Genomic DNA, 12,914 nt, shown 5'->3' on the forward strand with positions numbered 1-12,914 from the left:
TGCAATCACTTAAGGATGTTTTTAGTGGCATTTCGGGAAACAGAAAACATTTATTGGCAACGTCTGCGTTTGCGCCTTCGCTCTATGGCTTTCGCGGTCTATGTACGCACCTTCAGATGATGATGATGACGAAAAAGAAACATCGCAGTTACGCCACTCCACGTACCCGAGAAAAACCGACTGTCCCGCAACAAGTAGCACACCGGCCCATGATTCTTAGCGCGCCCATGGTGGCTGAAGTGCAGCGCCCTCAGCTTTCCCTCTAGTTAGTGTAAGGAACTCTAGGCTCAAACCAGCTGCCGCACTAGATGGCCTCAGTATCTCTGGCTTAGAAAATTTTCTACATTTAATAGTATGTCTCAAAAACGATTTTTTTCCTCCTACACATTAGTCAACAGCATTATGTCACCAATTAGTTACCTAAAATATAAACGCGTAGAACTGCACGCTGCGCGGTGCACAGTATTCACTTAAGATCGTTAATCTCTTTCTATTGGGCGGTTAAGTGCGGAAAACAACAGCGCCTCCGTCTGGCCCATTGGTCTAGGGGTATGATTCTCGCTTTGGGTGCGAGAGGTCCCGGGTTCAAATCCCGGACGGGCCCTCTTTTATGCCGCTTTCTTTTTTCCATAAAGCTTTATATCTTCCATACGCTATGCCTAACGTTGCGGGTTTGGCTACCCTCGAACCCATAGAGTTTCTTACCTTACCTAGAGGGAAAGCTGTGCCGCCGTCTATGGGAGTTTACATGGAGGTTCCAGACGGCCAGTTCAGCCGCCATGGGCGCTCAAAGCATCATGGGCCGGAGAGTTACCGAGTGCAGAACTACATCTTTTGGCCAAAACTAATGCAAAGATAAACATTGTTCTACTGTAAATAATGTCCTAAGATTGAATATTGTGACTCTAAATTGCAAAAAGAGAGAGGAACAGCATGTCAGTGTGAGATTTATCTAATATTAGCGATGGCTCTTTCTCCTATTGGCTTAGTTTTGAGCAGCACAAACACCAATATTTCGCACTTAATAGGCAAAATTTGAAACAGAAAAACGTTATAACAATATTTATGGTTGTGCAATCACTTAAGAAAGTTTTTAGTGGCATTTCGGGAAACAGAAAACATTTATTGGCAAAGCCTGCTTTTGCGCCTTCGCTACTATGGCTTTCGCGGTCTATGTACGCACCTTCAGATGATGATGATGACGAAAAAGAAACGTCGCAGTAACGCCACTCCACGTACCCGAGAAAAACCGACTGTCCCGCAACAAATAACACACCGGCCCATGATTCTTAGCGCACCCATGGTGGCTGAAGTGCAGCGCCTTCAGCTTTCCCTCTAGTGTAAGGAACTCTATGCTCGAACCAGCTGCCGCACTAGATGGCCTCAGTATCTCTGGCTTAGAAAATTTTCTACGTTTAATAGTATGTCTCAAAAACGATTTTTTTTCCTCCTACACATTAGTCAACAGCATTATGTCACCAATTAGTTACCTAAAATATAAACGCGTAGAACTGCACGCTGCGCGGTGCACAGAATTCACTTCAGATCGTTAATCTCTCTCTATTGGGCGGTTAAGTGCAGAAAACAACAGCGCCTCCGTACGGCCCGTTGGTCTAGGGGTATGATTCTCGCTTTGGGTGCGAGAGGTCCCGGATTCAAATCCCGGACGGGCCCTCTTTTATGCCGCTTACTTTTTTCTGTAAAGGTTGATATCTTCCATATGCTATGCCTAACGTTGCGGGTTTGGCTACCCTCGAACATATAGAGTTTCTTACCTTACCTAGAGGGAAAGCTGTGCCGCCGTCTATGGAAGTTTACATGGAGGTTCCAGACGGCCAGTTCAGCCGCCATGGGCGCTCAAAGCATCATGGGCCGGAGAGTTACCGAGTGCAGAACTACATCATTTGGTCAAAGCTAATGCAAAGATAAACATTGTTCTACCGTAAATATAGTCCTGAGATTGAATATTGTGACTCTAAATTGCAAAAAGAGAGACGAAAAGCATGTCAGTGTGAGATTTCTCTAATATAAGCGATGGCTCTTTCTCCTATTGGCTTAGTTTTGAGCAGCACAAACACCAATATTTCGCACTTAATAGGCAAAATTTGAAACAGAAAAACGTTATAACAATATTTATGTTTGTGCAATCAATTAAGGATGTTTTTAGTGGCATTTCGGGAAACAGAAAACATTTATTGGCGACATCTGCGTTTGCGCCTTCGCTCTATGGCTTTCGCGGTCTATGTACGCACCTTCAGATGATGATGATGACGAAAAAGAAACATCGCAGTAACGCCACTCCACGTACCCGAGAAAAACCGACTGTCCCGCAACAAGTAGCACACCGGCCCATGATTCTTAGCGCGCCCATGGTGGCTGAAGTGCAGCGCCCTCAGCTTTCCCTCTAGTTAGTGTAAGGAACTCTAGGCTCGAACCAGCTGCCGCACTAGATGGCCTCAGTATCTCTGGCTTAGAAAATTTTCTACGTTTAATAGTATGTCTCAAAAACGATTTTTTTTCCTCCTACACATTAGTCAACAGCATTATGTCACCAATTAGTTACCTAAAATATAAACGCGTAGAACTGCACGCTGCGCGGTGCACAGAATTCACTTCAGATCGTTAATCTCTCTCTATTGGGCGGTTAAGTGCAGAAAACAACAGCGCCTCCGTACGGCCCGTTGGTCTAGGGGTATGATTCTCGCTTTGGGTGCGAGAGGTCCCGGGTTCAAATCCCGGACGGGCCCTCTTTTATGCCGCTTACTTTTTTCTGTAAAGGTTGATATCTTCCATATGCTATGCCTAACGTTGCGGGTTTGGCTACCCTCGAACATATAGAGTTTCTTACCTTACCTAGAGGGAAAGCTGTGCCGCCGTCTATGGAAGTTTACATGGAGGTTCCAGACGGCCAGTTCAGCCGCCATGGGCGCTCAAAGCATCATGGGCCGGAGAGTTACCGAGTGCAGAACTACATCATTTGGTCAAAGCTAATGCAAAGATAAACATTGTTCTACCGTAAATATAGTCCTGAGATTGAATATTGTGACTCTAAATTGCAAAAAGAGAGACGAAAAGCATGTCAGTGTGAGATTTCTCTAATATAAGCGATGGCTCTTTCTCCTATTGGCTTAGTTTTGAGCAGCACAAACACCAATATTTCGCACTTAATAGGCAAAATTTGAAACAGGAAAACGTTATAACAATATTTATGTTTGTGCAATCAATTAAGGATGTTTTTAGTGGCATTTCGGGAAACAGAAAACATTTATTGGCGACGTCTGCGTTTGCGCCTTCGCTCTATGGCTTTCGCGGTCTATGTACGCACCTTCAGATGATGATGATGACGAAAAAGAAACATCGCAGTAACGCCACTCCACGTACCCGAGAAAAACCGACTGTCCCGCAACAAGTAGCACACCGGCCCATGATTCTTAGCGCGCCCATGGTGGCTGAAGTGCAGCGCCCTCAGCTTTCCCTCTAGTTAGTGTAAGGAACTCTAGGCTCGAACCAGCTGCCGCACTAGATGGCCTCAGTATCTCTGGCTTAGAAAATTTTCTACGTTTAATAGTATGTCTCAAAAACAATTTTTTTCCTCCTACACATTAGTCAACAGCATTATGTCACCAATTAGTTACCTAAAATATAAACGCGTAGAACTGCACGCTGCGCGGTGCACAGTATTCACTTAAGATCGTTAATCTCTTTCTATTGGGCGGTTAAGTGCGGAAAACAACAGCGCCTCCGTCTGGCCCGTTGGTCTAGGGGTATGATTCTCGCTTTGGGTGCGAGAGGTCCCGGGTTCAAATCCCGGACGGGCCCTCTTTTATGCCGCTTTCTTTTTTCCGTAAAGGTTTATATCTACCATACGCTATGCCTAACTTGCGGGTTTGGCTACCCTCGAACCCATAGAGTTTCTTACCTTACCTAGAGGGAAAGCTGTGCCGCCGTCTATAGGAGTTTACATGGAGGTTCCAGACGGCCAGTTCAGCCGCCATGGGCGCTCAAAGCATCATGGGCCGGAGAGTTACCGAGTGCAGAACTACAACTTTTGGCCAAAACTAATGCAAAGATAAACATTGTTCTACTGTAAATAATGTCCTAAGATTGAATATTGTGACTCTAAATTGCAAAAAGAGAGAGGAACAGCATGTCAGTGTGAGATTTATCTAATATAAGCGATGGCTCTTTCTCCTATTGGCTTAGTTTTGAGCAGCACAAACACCAATATTTCGTACTTAATAGGCAAAATTTGAAACAGAAAAACGTTATAACAATATTTATGGTTGTGCAATCACCTAAGGATGTTTTTAGTGGCATTTCGGGAAACAGAAAACATTTATTGGCGACCTCTGCGTTAGCGCCTTCGCTACTATGGCTTTCGCTGTCTATGTACGCACCTTCAGATGATGATGATGACGAAAAAGAAACATCGCAGTAACGCCACTCCACGTACCCGAGAAAAACCGACTGTCCCGCAACAAATAACACACCGGCCCATGATTCTTAGCGCGCCCATGGTGGCTGAAGTGCAGCGCCCTCAGCTTTCCCTCTAGTGTAAGGAACTCTATGCTCGAACCATCTGTCGCACTAGATGGCCTCAGTATCTCTGGCTTAGAAAATTTTCTACGTTTAATAGTATGTCTCAAAAACCATTTTTTTCCTCCTACACATTAGTCAACAGCATTATGTCACCAATTAGTTACCTAAAATATAAACGCGTAGAACTGCACGCTGCGCGGTGCACAGAATTCACTTCAGATCGTTAATCTCTCTCTATTGGGCGGTTAAGTGCGGAAAACAACAGCGCCTCCGTCTGGCCCGTTGGTCTAGGGGTATGATTCTCGCTTTGGGTGCGAGAGGTCCCGGGTTCAAATCCCGGACGGGCCCTCTTTTATGCCGCTTTCTTTTTTTCGTAAAGGTTTATATCTTCCATACGCTATGCCTAACGTTGCGGGTTTGGCTACCCTCGAACCCATAGAGTTTCTTACCTTACCTAGAGGGAAAGCTGTGCCGCCGTCTATGGGAGTTTACATGGAGGTTCCAGACGGCCAGTTCAGCCGCCATGGGCGCTCAAAGCATCATGGGCCGGACAGCTACCGAGTGCAGAACTACAACTTTTGGCCAAAACTAATGCAAAGATAAACATTGTTCTACTGTAAATAATGTCCTAAGATTGAATATTGTGACTCTAAATTGCAAAAAGAGAGAGGAACAGCATGTCAGTGTGAGATTTATCTAATATAAGCGATGGCTCTTTCTCCTATTGGCTTAGTTTTGAGCAGCACAAACACCAATATTTCGCACTTAATAGGCAAAATTTGAAACAGAAAAACGTTATAACAATATTTATGGTTGTGCAATCACTTAAGAAAGTTTTTCGTGGCATTTCGGGAAACAGAAAACATTTATTGGCAAAGCCTGCTTTTGCGCCTTCGCTACTATGGCTTTCGCGGTCTATGTACGCACCTTCAGATGATGATGATGACGAAAAAGAAACGTCGCAGTAACGCCACTACACGTTCCCGAGAAAAACCGACTGCCCCGCAACAAATAACACACCGGCCCATGATTCTTAGCGCGCCCATGGTGGCTGAAGTGCAGCGCCCTCAGCTTTCCCTCTAGTGTAAGGAACTCTATGCTCGAACCAGCTGCCGCACTAGATGGCCTCAGTATCTCTGGCTTAGAAAATTTTCTACGTTTAATAGTATGTCTCAAAAACCATTTTTTTCCTCCTACACATTAGTCAACAGCATTATGTCACCAATTAGTTACCTAAAATATAAACGCGTAGAACTGCACGCTGCGCTGTGCACAGAATTCACTTCAGATCGTTAATCTCTCTCTATTGGGCGGTTAAGTGCGGAGAACAACAGCGCCTCCGTCTGGCCCGTTGGTCTAGCGGTATGATTCTCGCTTTGGGTGCGAGAGGTCCCGGGTTCAAATCCCGGACGGGCCCTCTTTTATGCCGCTTTCTTTTTTCCGTAAAGGTTTATATCTTCCATACGCTATGCCTAACGTTGCGGGTTTGGCTACCCTCGAACCCATAGAGTTTCTTACCTTACCTAGAGGGAAAGCTGTGCCGCCGTCTATGGGAGTTTACATGGAGGTTCCAGACGGCCAGTTCAGCCGCCATGGGCGCTCAAAGCATCATGGGCCGGAGAGCTACCGAGTGCAGAACTACAACTTTTGGCCAAAACTAATGCAAAGATAAACATTGTTCTACTGTAAATAATGTCCTAAGATTGAATATTGTGACTCTAAATTGCAAAAAGAGAGAGGAACAGCATGTCAGTGTGAGATTTATCTAATATAAGCGATGGCTCTTTCTCCTATTGGCTTAGTTTTGAGCAGCACAAACACCAATATTTCGCACTTAATAGGCAAAATTTGAAACAGAAAAACGTTATAACAATATTTATGGTTGTGCAATCACTTAAGAAAGTTTTTAGTGGCATTTCGGGAAACAGAAAACATTTATTGGCAAAGCCTGCTTTTGCGCCTTCGCTACTATGGCTTTCGCGGTCTATGTACGCACCTTCAGATGATGATGATGACGAAAAAGAAACATCGCAGTAACGCCACTCCACGTACCCGAGAAAAACCGACTGTCCCGCAACAAATAACACACCGGCCCATGATTCTTAGCGCGCCCATGGTGGCTGAAGTGCAGCGCCCTCAGCTTTCCCTCTAGTTAGTGTAAGGAGCTCTATGCTCGAACCAGCTGCCGCACTAGATGGCCTCAGTATCGCTGGCTTAGGAAATTTTCTACGTTTAATAGTATGTCTCAAAAACGATTTTTTTTCCTCCTACACATTAGTCAACAGCATTATGTCACCAATTAGTTACCTAAAATATAAACGCGTAGAACTGCATGCTGCGCGGTGCACAGAATTCACTTCAGATCGTTAATCTCTCTCTATTGGGCGGTTAAGTGCAGAAAACAACAGCGCCTCCGTACGGCCCGTTGGTCTAGGGGTATGATTCTCGCTTTGGGTGCGAGAGGTCCCGGGTTCAAATCCCGGACGGGCCCTCTTTTATGCCGTTTACTTTTTTCTGTAAAGGTTTATATCTTCCATATGCTATGCCTAACGTTGCGGGTTTGGCTACCCTCGAACCCATAGAGTTTCTTACCTTACCTAGAGGGAAAGCTGTGCCGCCGTCTATGGAAGTTTACACGGAGGTTCCAGACGGCCAGTTCAGCCACCATGGGCGCTCAAAGCATCATGGGCCGGAGAGCTACCGAGTGCAGAACTACAACATTTGGCCAAAACTAATGCAAAGATAAACATTGTTCTACCGTAAATATAGTCCTGAGATTGAATATTGTGACTCTAAATTGCAAAAAGAGAGACGAAAAGCATGTCAGTGTGAGATTTCTCTAATATAAGCGATGGCTCTTTCTCCTATTGGCTTAGTTTTGAGCAGCACAAACACCAATATTTCGTACTTAATAGGCAAAATTTGAAACAGAAAAACGTTATAACAATATTTATGGTTGTGCAATTACCTAAGGATGTTTTTAGTGGCATTTCGGGAAACAGAAAACATTTATTGGCGACCTCTGCGTTAGCGCCTTCGCTACTATGGCTTTCGCTGTCTATGTACGCACCTTCAGATGATGATGATGACGAAAAAGAAACATCGCAGTAACGCCACTCCACGTACCCGAGAAAAACCGACTGTCCCGCAACAAATAACACACCGGCCCATGATTCTTAGCGCGCCCATGGTGGCTGAAGTGCAGCGCCCTCAGCTTTCCCTCTAGTGTAAGGAACTCTATGCTCGAACCAGCTGTCGCACTAGATGGCCTCAGTATCTCTGGCTTAGAAAATTTTCTACGTTTAATAGTATGTCTCAAAAACCATTTTTTTCCTCCTACACATTAGTCAACAGCATTATGTCACCAATTAGTTACCTAAAATATAAACGCGTAGAACTGCACGCTGCGCGGTGCACAGAATTCACTTCAGATCGTTAATCTCTCTCTATTGGGCGGTTAAGTGCGGAAAACAACAGCGCCTCCGTCTGGCCCGTTGGTCTAGGGGTATGATTCTCGCTTTGGGTGCGAGAGGTCCCGGGTTCAAATCCCGGACGGGCCCTCTTTTATGCCGCTTTCTTTTTTTCGTAAAGGTTTATATCTTCCATACGCTATGCCTAACGTTGCGGGTTTGGCTACCCTCGAACCCATAGAGTTTCTTACCTTACCTAGAGGGAAAGCTGTGCCGCCGTCTATGGGAGTTTACATGGAGGTTCCAGACGGCCAGTTCAGCCGCCATGGGCGCTCAAAGCATCATGGGCCGGACAGCTACCGAGTGCAGAACTACAACTTTTGGCCAAAACTAATGCAAAGATAAACATTGTTCTACTGTAAATAATGTCCTAAGATTGAATATTGTGACTCTAAATTGCAAAAAGAGAGAGGAACAGCATGTCAGTGTGAGATTTATCTAATATAAGCGATGGCTCTTTCTCCTATTGGCTTAGTTTTGAGCAGCACAAACACCAATATTTCGCACTTAATAGGCAAAATTTGAAACAGAAAAACGTTATAACAATATTTATGGTTGTGCAATCACTTAAGAAAGTTTTTCGTGGCATTTCGGGAAACAGAAAACATTTATTGGCAAAGCCTGCTTTTGCGCCTTCGCTACTATGGCTTTCGCAGTCTATGTACGCACCTTCAGATGATGATGATGACGAAAAAGAAACATCGCAGTAACGCCACTCCACGTACCCGAGAAAAACCGACTGTCCCGCAACAAATAACACACCGGCCCATGATTCTTAGCGCGCCCATGGTGGCTGAAGTGCAGCGCCCTCAGCTTTCCCTCTAGTTAGTGTAAGGAGCTCTATGCTCGAACCAGCTGCCGCACTAGATGGCCTCAGTATCGCTGGCTTAGGAAATTTTCTACGTTTAATAGTATGTCTCAAAAACGATTTTTTTTCCTCCTACACATTAGTCAACAGCATTATGTCACCAATTAGTTACCTAAAATATAAACGCGTAGAACTGCATGCTGCGCGGTGCACAGAATTCACTTCAGATCGTTAATCTCTCTCTATTGGGCGGTTAAGTGCAGAAAACAACAGCGCCTCCGTACGGCCCGTTGGTCTAGGGGTATGATTCTCGCTTTGGGTGCGAGAGGTCCCGGGTTCAAATCCCGGACGGGCCCTCTTTTATGCCGTTTACTTTTTTCTGTAAAGGTTTATATCTTCCATATGCTATGCCTAACGTTGCGGGTTTGGCTACCCTCGAACCCATAGAGTTTCTTACCTTACCTAGAGGGAAAGCTGTGCCGCCGACTATGGAAGTTTACACGGAGGTTCCAGACGGCCAGTTCAGCCACCATGGGCGCTCAAAGCATCATGGGCCGGAGAGCTACCGAGTGCAGAACTACAACATTTGGCCAAAACTAATGCAAAGATAAACATTGTTCTACCGTAAATATAGTCCTGAGATTGAATATTGTGACTCTAAATTGCAAAAAGAGACGAAAAGCATGTCAGTGTGAGATTTCTCTAATATAAGCGATGGCTCTTTCTCCTATTGGCTTAGTTTTGAGCAGCACAAACACCAATATTTCGCACTTAATAGGCAAAATTTGAAACAGAAAAGCATTATAACAATATTTATGTTTGTGCAATCACTTAAGGATGTTTTTAGTGGCATTTCGGGAAACAGAAAACATTTATTGGCGACGTCTGCGTTTGCGCCTTCGCTCTATGGCTTTCGCGGTCTATGTACGCACCTTCAGATGATGATGATGACGAAAAAGAAACATCGCAGTAACGCCACTCCACGTACCCGAGAAAAACCGACTGTCCCGCAACAAGTAGCACACTGGCCCATGATTCTTAGCGCGCCCATGGTGGCGGAAGTGCAGCGCCCTCAACTTTCCCTCTAGTTAGTGTAAGGAACTCTATGCTCGAACCAGCTGCCGCACTAGATGGCCTCAGTATCGCTGGCTTAGGAAATTTTCTACGTTTAATAGTATGTCTCAAAAACGATTTTTTTTCCTCCTACACATTAGTCAACAGCATTATGTCACCAATTAGTTACCTAAAATATAAACGCGTAGAACTGCACGCTGCGCGGTGCACAGAATTCACTTCAGATCGTTAATCTCTCTCTATTGGGCGGTTAAGTGCAGAAAACAACAGCGCCTCCGTACGGCCCGTTGGTCTAGGAGTATGATTCTCGCTTTGGGTGCGAAAGGTCCCGGGTTCAAATCCCGGACGGGCCCTCTTTTATGCCGCTTACTTTTTTCTGTAAAGGTTTATATCTTCCATATGCTATCCCTAACGTTGCTGGTTTGGCTACCCTCGAACCCATAGAGTTTCTTACCTTACCTAGAGGGAAAGCTGTGCCGCCGTCTATGGAAGTTTACACGGAGGTTCCAGACGGCCAGTTCAGCCACCATGGGCGCTCAAAGCATCATGGGCCGGAGAGCTACCGAGTGCAGAACTACAACATTTGGCCAAAACTAATGCAAAGATAAACATTGTTCTACCGTAAATATAGTCCTGAGATTGAATATTGTGACTCTAAATTGCAAAAAGAGAGACGAAAAGCATGTCAGTGTGAGATTTCTCTAATATAAGCGATGGCTCTTTCTCCTATTGGCTTAGTTTTGAGCAGCACAAACACCAATATTTCGCACTTAATAGGCAAAATTTGAAACAGAAAAACGTTATAACAATATTTATGTTTGTGCAATCACTTAAGGATGTTTTTAGTGGCATTTCGGGAAACAGAAAACATTTATTGGCGACGTCTGCGTTTGCGCCTTCGCTCTATGGCTTTCGCGGTCTATGTACGCACCTTCAGATGATGATGATGACGAAAAAGAAACATCGCAGTAACGCCACTCCACGTACCCGAGAAAAACCGACTGTCCCGCAACAAGTAGCACACCGGCCCATGATTCTTAGCGCGCCCATGGTGGCTGAAGTGCAGCGCCCTCAGCTTTCCCTCTAGTTAGTTTAAGGAACTCTAGGCTCGAACCAGCTGCCGCACTAGATGGCCTCAGTATCTCTGGCTTAGAAAATTTTCTACGTTTAATAGTATGTCTCGAAAACGATTTTTTTCCTCCTACACATTAGTCAACAGCATTATGTCACCAATTAGTTACCTAAAATATAAACGCGTAGAACTGCACGCTGCGCGGTGCACAGTATTCACTTAAGATCGTTAATCTCTTTCTATTGGGCGGTTAAGTGCGGAAAACAACAGCGCCTCCGTCTGGCCCGTTGGTCTAGGGGTATGATTCTCGCTTTGGGTGCGAGAGGTCCCGGGTTCAAATCCCGGACGGGCCCTCTTTTATGCCGCTTTCTTTTTTCCGTAAAGCTTTATATCTTCCATACGCTATGCCTAACGTTGCGGGTTTGGCTACCCTCGAAGCCATAGAGTTTCTTACCTTACCTAGAGGGAAAGCTGTGCCGCCGTCTATGGGAGTTTACATGGAGGTTCCAGACGGCCAGTTCAGCCGCCATGGGCGCTCGAAGCATCATGGGCCGGAGAGTTACCGAGTGCAGAACTACAACTTTTGGCCAAAACTAATGCAAAGATAAACATTGTTCTACTGTAAATAATGTCCTAAGATTGAATATTGTGACTCTAAATTGCAAAAAGAGAGAGGAACAGCATGTCAGTGTGAGATTTATCTAATATTAGCGATGGCTCTTTCTCCTATTGGCTTAGTTTTGAGCAGCACAAACACCAATATTTCGCACTTAATAGGCAAAATTTGAAACAGAAAAACGTTAAAACAATATTTATGGTTGTGAAATCACTTAAGGAAGTTTTTAGTGGCATTTCGGGAAACAGAAAACATTTATTGGCGAAGCCTGCTTTTGCGCCTTCGCTACTATGGCTTTCGCGGTCTATGTACGCACCTTCAGATGATGATGATGACGAAAAAGAAACATCGCAGTAACGCCACTCCACGTACCCGAGAAAAACCGACTGTCCCGCAACAAATAACACACCGGCCCATGATTCTTAGCGCGCCCATGGTGGCTGAAGTGCAGCGCCCTCAGCTTTCCCTCTAGTTAGTGTAAGGAGCTCTATGCTCGAACCAGCTGCCGCACTAGATGGCCTCAGTATCGCTGGCTTAGGAAATTTTCTACGTTTAATAGTATGTCTCAAAAACGATTTTTTTTCCTCCTACACATTAGTCAACAGCATTATGTCACCAATTAGTTACCTAAAATATAAACGCGTAGAACTGCACGCTGCGCGGTGCACAGAATTCACTTCAGATCGTTAATCTCTCTCTATTGGGCGGTTAAGTGCAGAAAACAACAGCGCCTCCGTACGGCCCGTTGGTCTAGGGGTATGATTCTCGCTTTGGGTGCGAGAGGTCCCGGGTTCAAATCCCGGACGGGCCCTCTTTTATGCCGTTTACTTTTTTCTGTAAAGGTTTATATCTTCCATATGCTATGCCTAACGTTGCGGGTTTGGCTACCCTCGAACCCATAGAGTTTCTTACCTTACCTAGAGGGAAAGCTGTGCCGCCGTCTGTGGAAGTTTACACGGAGGTTCCAGACGGCCAGTTCAGCCACCATGGGCGCTCAAAGCATCATGGGCCGGAGAGCTACCGAGTGCAGAACTACAACATTTGGCCAAAACTAATGCAAAGATAAACATTGTTCTACCGTAAATATAGTCCTGAGATTGAATATTGTGACTCTAAATTGCAAAAAGAGAGACGAAAAGCATGTCAGTGTGAGATTTCTCTAATATAAGCGATGGCTCTTTCTCCTATTGGCTTAGTTTTGAGCAGCACAAACACCAATATTTCGCACTTAATAGGCAAAATTTGAAACAGAAAAACGTTATAACAATATTTATGTTTGTGCAATCACTTAAGGATGTTTTTAGTGGCATTTCGGGAAACAGAAAACATTTATTG

The 12,914-nt window shown here is 44.9% G+C and overlaps 12 non-coding genes across 12 annotated transcripts; all 12 read left to right on the forward strand.

Annotated features, from left to right (window-relative positions):
- Positions 1-532: 532 nt before the first annotated feature.
- Positions 533-604, forward strand: TRNAP-UGG (transfer RNA proline (anticodon UGG)). The gene has a single exon. It is a non-coding gene; the product is annotated as a tRNA-Pro (tRNA).
- A 998-nt stretch (positions 605-1,602) lies between these two features.
- On the forward strand, positions 1,603-1,674 carry TRNAP-UGG (transfer RNA proline (anticodon UGG)). The gene has a single exon. It is a non-coding gene; the product is annotated as a tRNA-Pro (tRNA).
- Positions 1,675-2,675: 1,001 nt separating this feature from the next.
- On the forward strand, positions 2,676-2,747 carry TRNAP-UGG (transfer RNA proline (anticodon UGG)). Its single transcript has one exon. It is a non-coding gene; the product is annotated as a tRNA-Pro (tRNA).
- Positions 2,748-3,747: 1,000 nt separating this feature from the next.
- TRNAP-UGG (transfer RNA proline (anticodon UGG)) lies at positions 3,748-3,819 on the forward strand. The gene has a single exon. It is a non-coding gene; the product is annotated as a tRNA-Pro (tRNA).
- Positions 3,820-4,815: 996 nt separating this feature from the next.
- TRNAP-UGG (transfer RNA proline (anticodon UGG)) lies at positions 4,816-4,887 on the forward strand. The gene has a single exon. It is a non-coding gene; the product is annotated as a tRNA-Pro (tRNA).
- Positions 4,888-5,884: 997 nt separating this feature from the next.
- Positions 5,885-5,956, forward strand: TRNAP-UGG (transfer RNA proline (anticodon UGG)). Its single transcript has one exon. It is a non-coding gene; the product is annotated as a tRNA-Pro (tRNA).
- A 1,002-nt stretch (positions 5,957-6,958) lies between these two features.
- Positions 6,959-7,030, forward strand: TRNAP-UGG (transfer RNA proline (anticodon UGG)). Its single transcript has one exon. It is a non-coding gene; the product is annotated as a tRNA-Pro (tRNA).
- Positions 7,031-8,027: 997 nt separating this feature from the next.
- TRNAP-UGG (transfer RNA proline (anticodon UGG)) lies at positions 8,028-8,099 on the forward strand. Its single transcript has one exon. It is a non-coding gene; the product is annotated as a tRNA-Pro (tRNA).
- A 1,002-nt stretch (positions 8,100-9,101) lies between these two features.
- TRNAP-UGG (transfer RNA proline (anticodon UGG)) lies at positions 9,102-9,173 on the forward strand. Its single transcript has one exon. It is a non-coding gene; the product is annotated as a tRNA-Pro (tRNA).
- A 999-nt stretch (positions 9,174-10,172) lies between these two features.
- On the forward strand, positions 10,173-10,244 carry TRNAP-UGG (transfer RNA proline (anticodon UGG)). The gene has a single exon. It is a non-coding gene; the product is annotated as a tRNA-Pro (tRNA).
- Positions 10,245-11,244: 1,000 nt separating this feature from the next.
- On the forward strand, positions 11,245-11,316 carry TRNAP-UGG (transfer RNA proline (anticodon UGG)). Its single transcript has one exon. It is a non-coding gene; the product is annotated as a tRNA-Pro (tRNA).
- A 1,002-nt stretch (positions 11,317-12,318) lies between these two features.
- TRNAP-UGG (transfer RNA proline (anticodon UGG)) lies at positions 12,319-12,390 on the forward strand. Its single transcript has one exon. It is a non-coding gene; the product is annotated as a tRNA-Pro (tRNA).
- The last annotated feature ends 524 nt before the right edge of the window (positions 12,391-12,914 follow it).

The sequence above is a fragment of the Amblyomma maculatum genome, chromosome 1 (assembly GCF_055883805.1).
Source record: "Amblyomma maculatum isolate TAMU_Amacu chromosome 1, ASM5588380v1, whole genome shotgun sequence".
Classification (NCBI taxonomy): domain Eukaryota; kingdom Metazoa; phylum Arthropoda; class Arachnida; order Ixodida; family Ixodidae; genus Amblyomma; species Amblyomma maculatum.